The sequence below is a fragment of the Lutra lutra genome, chromosome 3, assembly GCF_902655055.1.
Source record: "Lutra lutra chromosome 3, mLutLut1.2, whole genome shotgun sequence".
In the NCBI taxonomy this organism is placed as follows: Eukaryota; Metazoa; Chordata; class Mammalia; order Carnivora; family Mustelidae; genus Lutra; species Lutra lutra.
In genome coordinates, this window is record NC_062280.1 from 133281672 (window position 1) to 133292323 (window position 10652).

The 10652-nt window shown below is 38.4% G+C and overlaps 1 long non-coding RNA gene across 1 annotated transcript in view; it reads right to left on the reverse strand.

The window, feature by feature from the left end:
- Positions 1-10652, reverse strand: part of LOC125096325 (uncharacterized) — a 140664-nt gene that overhangs the window by 11137 nt on the left and 118875 nt on the right. The gene's annotated exons all lie outside the window — the stretch shown is intronic.

Genomic DNA, 10652 nt, shown 5'->3' on the forward strand with positions numbered 1-10652 from the left:
GTACAGGTATGGAATTGGTAAATAGTTGGGTTGAACCAGGGTTAGACTTATGCCTGATGAGTACAATGACAGGAGGGACAAAAGACTTAAAGTGTTTGGAAGGGAATGACTACAGCATTGCATGGCCTTCAAACTCTTTTGGTTGCATATTTCCAAAGAAGAATTTTGAAAAACTATGTATCCTCTATGCATTTTTTAAGGTAACATCTAAATTTTACTTTCTAAGTTGAAATATGACATATTTTTTGACATATAATGCATTTTGACATATCAGTTTTTAGAAAATGTAACTGTCAGAGGCCCTTGGTAATGCTGTAACAGAATACTACAGACTGGCTTATAACCAACAGCATTTATTTCTCACAGTTATGGAAGAAGCTAGGTAGTCCAAGATCAAGGCATTGGTAGATCCAGTCATTGATAGAGTCAGTGTTTGGTGAATGCCCACTTCCTGGTTCAGTGATGGCCATCTACATGATGTATCCTCACACAGAGGAAGGACTTGGGAGCACCCTCTGGGTCTCTTTTTTATTAGCCTGAGGGGTACAGGTCTGTGAATCACCAAGTTTACACACTTCACAGCGCTCATCATAGCATATACCCTCCCCAATGTCCATAACCCCACCTCCCTCTCCCTTCCCGCCTCCCCCTGGCAACCCTCAGTTTGTTTTGTGAGATTAAGATTCTCTTATGGTTTGTCTCCCTCCCAATCCCATCTTGTTTCATTTATTCTTTTCCTACCCCTCAAACCCCCAATGTTGCATCTCTACTTCCTCATATCAGGGAGATCATATGATAGTTGTCTTTCTCCAATTGACTTATTTCGCTAAGCATAATATCTCTGGGTCTCTTTTATAAGAGCACCAATCCCACTCATTATTACCCTTATGACCTAATCACCTCAAAGGCCCCACCTTCTAATGTCATTACACTGAGACTAGGTTTCAGCTTATGAATTTTAAGAGGATGAAAACATTGAGTTTATAGCAGTAACCAATGAATTTTAATACCATATAAATCTGGTGCTCACCGTCATTAAAAATACATTTAAAAGTGCTTCCTAAATTGAAATTTCACATCACTTTCCTTCTTGAACGTATACTTCCAGTATACTTACTCTCCCTGACAACTGAATTTTATACCATATTTTTGTACTCACAAGTTTTTTATTTATCACCTTCACACATTTCTTTGCGATGAACATGTATATAAACTGAAGCTTAATGTAATTTTTTATTCTTCTTTGAGCATAAGGATCTAAGTGTTGAAGTTTTTCTTCTAGATTAATTATCATTATAACTACTTCTAATATACAATGAACTAAAATAATTTTCATATATTAAAACTTTTTGCCAAAACATAAATATATTTTAAAATTTGATAAATAACTATTAAACATAAAAGCTGACATTTTATTGAAAGTTCTTCTCTTAAGGTAAATGAGGACACTTTTTGCCAATTAATTATCTCACCTATAGGTAAATGTTGCTTATTTTTAGATTAAATTGTAGAAAATATAGGCCACTTGTTTTATTTTTATTTTTCATTGTTACACATATGTACTGAGAAACTTTTTTCTCATAACTAAGTAACTAGAAAGAGAAGAGTTTATAGCAATGCCACTCATCTCTTTGAACTCCTTCTGGGTTGAAAAGCAAAAGAAAAAGTCATACAAAGGTCTGTCATAAGAAACATAATAATATATCATCTGACAACTCAATTTATTGAAAGCAAAGAATTAGAAATCCCCAAACTTGCAAAGTGGTTTGTTATCTGGTAATTAGAAGCATTTTTTTCCCTTCAATTTCTGGAAGTATACCAAAAAAGCTTTACCAAGGTTTATCTGATTTTAAATTATACTTGCTAATCTTTCACTTAGAGGCACTTTGTTTAATTCAAAATACTCAGAAAGAAATTTAGAAAAGTGAGTATTATTAATTTCATTGCACCTTTGTCAATGCAGTATGTTTGATGAAATGCTATTTGTTTTGTTTTAAAGATTTTATTTATTTATTTGACACAGAGATCATATAGAGATCACAAGTAGGCAGAGAGGCAGGCAGAGAGAGAGCCCAGAGGCGGGGCTCAATTCCAGGACCCTGAGATCATGACCTGAGATGAAGGCAGAGGCTTAACCCACTGAGCCACCCAGGCACCCAGATGAAATGCTATTCAATTATCTTTTCTCACTAAACTTCTTATTTTGAAGTAACTGTAGTTTCACATGCAGTTGTAAAAAAATAATACAAGGCATTCCCCTATTTTCTTTATTTGGTTTCCTCCTGTAATCACATGTTTTTAATATATTTTCATTGATACATCCAAGCTGCTGATACAATTTATTCAGTATATGGACAAAGTCTTTCATGCAATCCAACCGACAAAGCCAGTACCCAATGTCAAATCAAGCAGCAATATCAGAATTAGTTGCTTTCAGAAAGAGGTTGACTTCACTTTAAAATCATGCCATATATGTATTTTAGGATATTAAAATATTGAGAAAAAATTGTAGAATATGCCTTGCCAACTAGATTACTTGCTTCTACAGATAAGGTTTAAATGATGTAGAATTAATATAATTATTTCATAATCATTTTCTAATCAGCTATAATTAAAACAAGACCATAATATTGTTTCTTGATACTTATTTTGTAATAATGCAGTGTAATGCCTAGCTGAAATGGTAAGTTTTTTATGACATGAGGAATGTGATAAGAACACATAGCCCTGGGGGTGCCTGGGTGGCTCAGTGGGTTAAGCTTCTGCCTTCGGCTCAGGTCATGATCTCAGGGTCCTGGGATCGAGACCCGAGTTGGGCTCTCTGCTCAGCAGGGAGCCTGCTTTCCCCCACCCCCACCCCACGTGCCTCTCTACCTACTTGTGATCTCTATATGTCAAATAAATCAATAAAAATTTTTTTAAGATTTTATTGATTTATTTGACAGAGATCACAAGTAGGCAGAGAGGCAGGCAGAGAAAGAGGGGGAAGCAGGCTCCCCGCTGAGCAGAGAGCCCCATGTGGGGCTCCATCCTAGGACCCGGATATCAGGACCTGAGCCCAAGGCAGAGGCTTTAACCCACTGAGCCACCCAGGCACCCCAATAAATAAAATCTTTAAACAAACAAACAAACAAAAAACCACATAGCCCTGCTATAATTGCTAAGTAAATTGTATGTGTGTCAAGCTTTGTTTTTTATCCTTTTGGAGTATTTATAGGAAAATTAATATAAAATCAGAAATAACTATTAATTTTGTTAGACAAAGTGATCTTAAATATAAATTCAGAACTTTCTTCTGAATTTATTAAAGGATAAAAGATACATATTACTAAAACTTCATCAGTCCAGCAGTCAACATATAGTATTATTTTTTGTTAATAGGAGGTAGAAATTATTGAACATTTTATAAGATGAAATTAGATGAATATTAACAGTAATTGGAACACATATTTCATGATTTAGTAAAAAAATTATTTTTAACTATCTTATTGAAAAGTGCATATACACTTATATCACAATTTTTTTACTCTAAATTTCTTGAAGCATCAGTAGTCTTGAGGCACCTGGATGGCTCAGTGGGTTAAGCCTCTGCCTTTGGCTCAGGTCATGATCACAGGGTCCTGGGATCGAGCCCTGCATTGGGCTCTCTGCTCAGCAGGGAGTCTGCTCCCCGCACCCCCCCCCCCCGCCTCTCTGCCTGCCTCTCTGCCTACTTGTGATCTCTCTCTCTCTGTCAAATAAATAAATAAAATCTTAAAAAAAATCAGTAGACTTGAAAAGTGTTCCACTGATATTTATAAGAATCAACATCATGAACCTATTCTCCTTGAGCAGTTAAAAGGTTTGTTTTTTTTTTTTGTATCAGCTAATAAAAAGTGTCAGAAATGGGAGAAAAGAGTAGCTTTACATGGGAGAGACCTGACAAATGCTACCTGAGCCAGGTGATCAGACTGACATCAACAGTGGTAAATCATGTTGATTGTTTGTACCCTGGACATGATGTGTTGAAAATACACTTTACCCCTACAGCCTTCCTCCCAAACCCCATAATTTCAGCCTAGTTATGAGAAAAACATCAGACAAATCCCAACTAAGGCACATTCTACAAAACAGCTGACCAGTCTTCTCAAAACTCTCAAGACATCAAAACCAAGAAGGTTGGAAAAGCTATAATAGCCAAGAGAAGAGTAAGGAGGCATGACAATTAAATGTAATATGGGATCCAGGAAAAGAAAAAGAATATTAGGTAAAACTAAGAAAATATGAATTGGTTCAATAATTATAAAAATATACCATAATAATGTAAGATGTTAATAACAGGGATAACTGGGTATGGAGTATATGAGAATTCTACACTGCAATTTTTCTGTAAATCTAAAATTGTTCTAAAATTTAAAAAACTTAGTTCATGAATACCTAAGACAAAAAAATTTAAGTATATAAAAAGTGTTTTTAATTTTAAACATTTTTTCCCCTTGCTTTGCTCTCATACAATTCTCCTTCCAGACTGATAACAGACCTGAGGTAAATGAGGACGAATCCTTAAACAAAAATTGTTAATGCCACCAAGCCATTTCTATCCAACATCTGAATTTAGAACATCCTAACATGGCATATTGTTTACACTTATACTATTTATAAGATCATGTTTCCCCTTAACCAAAATACATAGATGACAGGAAAATCTTAAGTGCTTTAATGAATTTTTTTTAGCTTTCTCAAAATTAATGTTTTGATTTATTATTTTATTTGGCACCCTGAGGTTTTACAGTCCAGTTGAACACACCCCAGAAGGATTTGGGATTATTGAGGTATATGTTTTTCTCATGCGTAGCAGGAGAAGTAGTTTATAAATGCTTGTGAGTTCTCAGGTAGATCAATTTAAGAAAAATAATTGACATGATAGTTGAGGGTTTCCTTAAAACTATCTCTGTACAAGTCCTCCCTCGGAAAGTCTTCCTGTACCTTATGGCCACCTAGTTTGAAGACCACTCAAATGATGAACTGAAGAATTTCAGATGGGTAATGGGGGAATTGAGGACAAGAGGGGGATGTTCAATTGTGAAAACCAGTAGGGTCACTGGTTTAGAAGTTTTGATGGAATCCATGTGGAATTCCTATAAGGGTAGATAGAAAAAGAAAAACGAATAAAACAAGAGCAAGATGATGGGAAACCAAATTTGTTTTTTTAAAAAGAGACAGAGAATACAAGAATAGTCAAGCCGGGAGTGTTTGCCTGTTATTCAGGTGGGGGAAGTACCAGGACCAGCAGCATGTTGTGGAAGGTCTGTTTTCTCAGATATGCCCATGATGACCAAATCCACTCCTGCTCAAGATGACCAAATCCACTCCTGCTCAAGTCTCTCTTGTTCATGACTGTGTATAAGTTCCTGGCACATGGGAAATGCTCAGTAATTATTTGATAATTAATTGAATGTATTTAGGAAGTTTAGACTGCAAAACACTATTCAGGGAAAATGTTCTTTACCTATCTGCCTTGTATATCAATGCTAGAAGTGAAAATAAGATTACTGTATTTATAGTTTTATAGCACCATTTCCCAAAACATTTTGATTACATGTACTTTGTATAGAAGTACTTGCTTGTGGGGCTGCCTGGGTGGCTCAGTGGGTTAAGCCTCTGCCTTCGGCTCAGGTCATGATCTCAGGGTCCTGGGATCGAGTCCCACATCGGGCTCTCTGCTAGGCAGTGAGCCTGCTTCCTCCTCTCTCTCTCTGTCTGCCTCTCTGCCTACTTGTGATCTCTCTCTGTCAAATTAAAAAAAAAAAAAAAAGAAGTACTTGCTCGAGCTTTTCTTTTTCTTTTTTTTAAGATTTATTTGTTTGAGAAAGAGAGACAGCAGGAGTGTGCATGCGTGGAGGAAGGAGAGGAGGGGGCAAAGGGAGAAAGAGGAGAGGGAATCTTAAGCAGACTCCTCGCTGAGTGGGGAGTCTGGCTAGGCTTGATCTCATGACCCTGAGTTCACAACTGAAGCTGAAACCAAGAGTCAGCTGCTCATCTGACTGAACTACCGAGGTACCCCTCCTTGAGCTTCTCTAAAAGGCATCTTTACCATGTGAGAAAAATAATTCACTCTGCAATAGTAACCCTATTGGGTCTGCTGCTCTTCCTTCCCTTTCTCCTGAGGGGCTTGAGGAAGTCTCATACTTTCTAATTATGCACACATAATATTCTGCTTGTACTTACTGTACTGAAAGAATCAAGGTCCAATTGTTTTCTTTTCTTGACTTAAGAGCACATTTGCTCATGATGCATATTGTCCCAGGCTACTGATTGTTGATTCATTTTCACCTGGATATCTGGGGAGGAGGTGCCTGCACACCAGCTCTCCACCTGATGGTCAGTGCCATTCACACCCAACACTCCTGATAAGAATCCCTTTGGGTAAAGCCGCAAAATAAGGCAAAGGACATAGAAGAGCAAATATTTCTTAGTCATGCTGAAGGTTCCTGCCTAAGTAGATTTTCCCCCATGGTATTCGAGGGTGACCTTGAGGAAATGGATAGAAAAACGATAGTGCCAGGTACTGGAAATTCCTAGTGCCTGATATTATGGGGTAGAATTCAGCCTAAATATTTCACACCTCTTTAACTCCTTCCCAGCTCAACAAACCGCCCCCCCCCCCCCCCCACCCCCACGCCCAGTTTGTTAATTCCTTCCAAGTTAGCTTTTCTATCCTAATACCTCCAGGTGCCATTTTGCTTTATGAAATTCTAATCCATATCAAGGAAAACCTGTCTTTGAGAAGTACCTAAGTGGCACATTATGAACTGCAAAGCTCCCACAGAGCAATTTAAAATGATGAATATCCTTTTCAAACATCCTTTTCAAAATTGCACATGGACTTCAGCCAGTCACAAGACAGAGATGTGGAGGATGCATTAAACTCCCCATCTGCTCCTCACATTGCTCATCATTGATTTCTAACCCACAGTAAGTCATTTGGCCACACCAGCAGAGCTGACGGGCAAGGGCAGCACCCAGCAGCTGGGGTGCATACCCCATGAAGCAATGTGTCCGTGGCATTACTATTTTTCTCCTCCCTGCACCCTGATGTGACTCACTGCAATTCCAAGTACAGTTCTACCCACTATTCTCAGGAAAACACACAAACAAACTCTGAGGTACATTTTAGTCTTCGAGAAAATAAAGCTCTTTAGGGGTAACTTCAGACTTTTGCTTTGATTAAAGCAACTTCGATGCATTTTCTTTCTTTTCAAATACAGCAGCATGTGTAAATTCCTTCCTACCTGTGTCATGTCCTATTAACAGAATCACTTTTTTGCTTTCCAGACTGTGCCATTCACTGATTAGGTGTGACATTCAGATATTTCCTTTTCCACAAGCCATAAGAGGGCACTGTGTTATGGGAGATAAAACAAAGGCCACGGACTCAGGCAAGTAACGTCAAGGCATAATTAATGTTGGTGTAATTTCTGAGCATTATCTCAAGGTGGGCATATACAGTAGCCATTGTCCTCTGCCACTTCAGCTGAGCCCCATCTCCTATAGAAGCTGAAGGATAACAAAAATTATGCATGGTCACACTCTAGAACTGGCAGAAGGAAGACTGTGAACTGAGAATGTTTGGTGTTAGTGTCCACCTTGTTGCAAGGCTGCCCTTTTGGCCCTACTGTCCCCTGGCACTCTTTACACTGAGTGCCACCAGGACCTTTCCTTATGGGAATATTCCATAGGTCAGTCCTTTAGAATGTTGCAGGGGCTCTCGTTGGCATTTTCTATTGTCTACGCTCTACTCTTCCCTCCCGGTGCCCAATGTTTCTGCTCTATACCTACCTGAACCCCTAAGAGTTCAAATTTAAGAATGAACTCATATGATCTGCTTAGATGCTAATGTAGAAATACCTCCATCTTTTCACTCCCACAAGAAACTAGAGTACATTTTAAACAGGGGCTTCTGATACACCATTAATTTTTCAGCCCAGAGGAAGGTTCTTCTGCTGGAGATTTCAAGTAAAATAGGAAAAAAAGAAAGTACATTTTTGGAGAGGAAGATAAGTGACTTCAGAGAGACACTATTTGACTATTGTTTCCTGGGTCCTAGCCATATCATCCCTGTAATCTTTAGAACCCTCTGGTCATATAAAATACACTGTTATCCTGGTTACCTCAAGGAATAAGGGAATTACTGCAAGGAATAAGGATATACAACACAATAAGAGCAACTGGAATTTCACAGGAACCCAGAAATAGCCAGGGTTAATCAGGTTCACAGAAAGGGAAATGTAGTTTGAAAACTGGAAAACAGTTTAGGATTCAAGGCAAATCCTGAGCTAACCCATTAGCCTGGAGTCCCTGTGAGAGCAGGAATTCACCTGTTCCCTCACCATCATGGGGTCTCAGTTCCTCTTGCTCTGTTTCCATGCTGATCTCAGCTAACCACCTCTTCCTCTCCTCTGTATGTATGTAGATGCCTGCTAACTCATAACTTTTGTTTATTCATAACTTCTGCTTACTCATAATTTCAGCCCACACAAAGTCCTTGCTGTCTCATAGTCCATGGATTGTGTTTTTAACTTCTGATCTGGATTCCAAATGACCAACTCTAATATTTCCAGTTGAGTGTCCTAGCAGAGCATTAGTTAATTAGCATTCTTCTTGCTGAGGTAGAGCCTTTATACCAAGCCTCAGCCAAAATATTCTTAGTAGCTAAGAATCAATTTGGCAAAAAACAAATTTAATGAAAAGATACTGGATCAGAGACACACTCAGAGAAGGAACAGAAACAGGGAGCATGCAGCATCACAGCCAATCACACCTCCAAATTAGACAAGTGAGAACACTATTGCCATCAGTGAGCAGTAGGAGCCATAACTTGCAACTGATACTTGGGCACTGGAAACACAATTTCACTGCTTGTCCTTCTGGTGGGCCTAGAAACTGTGGCAATCACTGCCACAGAAAGGGCTTCTCATCTCAGCGCCCTTGAATGATTCCCAGTTCTAGATCTAAGAAAGGTACATTTGATCGGCCAACTTGCAGTCACATGAGCATGCTCTTGCCATAGCGGCAATGGGGATTGGGGTGGACATGGGAGAAATTAGCATGTGTATATAGCCTTTTTGGTTTCATCAATATAAGCCCATCCTGAGTCGTGAGCTCTGCTCAGGAGACAGAACATTGCTCCTCAGTCAGCAGGGGACTGTGGTCAGGATGGGCATTTTGATTGGCTAGTCCAATACAACCTCAGAATAACTGAAAAAATAAAGAAAATTATTTCATGTGCACTACTGGCTTGAAGCCCCACAAGATACACTTATATTCAACTTAGGTATTTATATGTCTGCCTAATGGAGCGTAAGCATTTTAGGGTAGAGACTTTGTCTTTATTTTTATCTCCCTAGTGCCTGGGGCACTGCTTGGCATATAGCAGATGCTCCAAAAATGTCTGTTGAATTTAATAGTACTTGTGGTCCAGGAATTTTTCCATAGCATTAGAAAATCTAAAATCCTTCATGTTTTTGGGAAGACTGTAACTTAAGCAAACAAACAAAAAGGACTTACTGACACATCGTGTAAATGCAAAAGAAGTAAGAATTTTTATGACCTACCCTCTTCTCAGAGTTATCGGAGTTCCTCTAGAGGGTACAGAACTCTGAGATTGTGGCAGATGGAATGTGAGAACTGCTTGAAAGAAGAGAGATTAAGGCATGAGAGGGAAGATAGAGTTTGGGGAGAGAACATCAAAACGGGGGCAGAGATGAAGAAATCAAGGAAAGGGAGCAGAGAATTAGTCTAGGGAGCATTAGAAACAGAACAAGCTTCCTGATAACCTAGAAGGGAATTAGAGAATGGACAAAAGTAATTCTGAATGTTGCTTTGATGACAGCAAAGAAGGAAAGACAGAGCTAATATTTTTATACACTTACTACATGCAAGATAGTAGCTAGGAACTGTGTGTGTGTGTGTGTGTGTGTGTATGTGTGTGTGTGTGTGTGTATTTAGACTTCACAACAACCTATTAAGGGTGATACTATTATTGCCATTTTATAGATAAGGAAAATGAGACTCAGAGAGATTGAGTGATTAGCTTAAGCACATAGATAAAAAGTGACAACATCAGAATTTAATGATTCTCCACCTGACTCCAAATTCCACACTTAAAAAAAATAACAACAGGAAAAAACAATTCATCCATCTCTGAGTAAGACAGAAAAGGACTGGAGGTTAAGGGGATGATCTTGCTCATTAAAAGCTAGGACTATGTCTCCAAACTGCCTGTGAACTCCCAGGAACTTGAGTGGCGCCTGACTACTTCTGAAGCCTTTCTATGTAAGCAAATTTGACAATTAACTTTCTAGATCACTTATACATGAAATTAAAAAAAATAAAGACAAGAGAAGCTTTGCCTCTCCTTTTAGGTTTTTTTTAACAGTTTGTGGTCAGTTGTTACACCAGTACTAGGCAATTAAGCTCAGGAAATGTCAAGAAAAGACCTACAGATTACATATTTATTACTACCTTATTTTGTATTGAAGTACAATTGGTACATAACCAATGATTTCATGGATATTACTACTTACAATGAGGCAAGTAAAAATCTAAGTTAAGACATTGAGTAGAGGGATAGATAGATATAACAAAACTCATGAAAGTGACATGTGAATGAA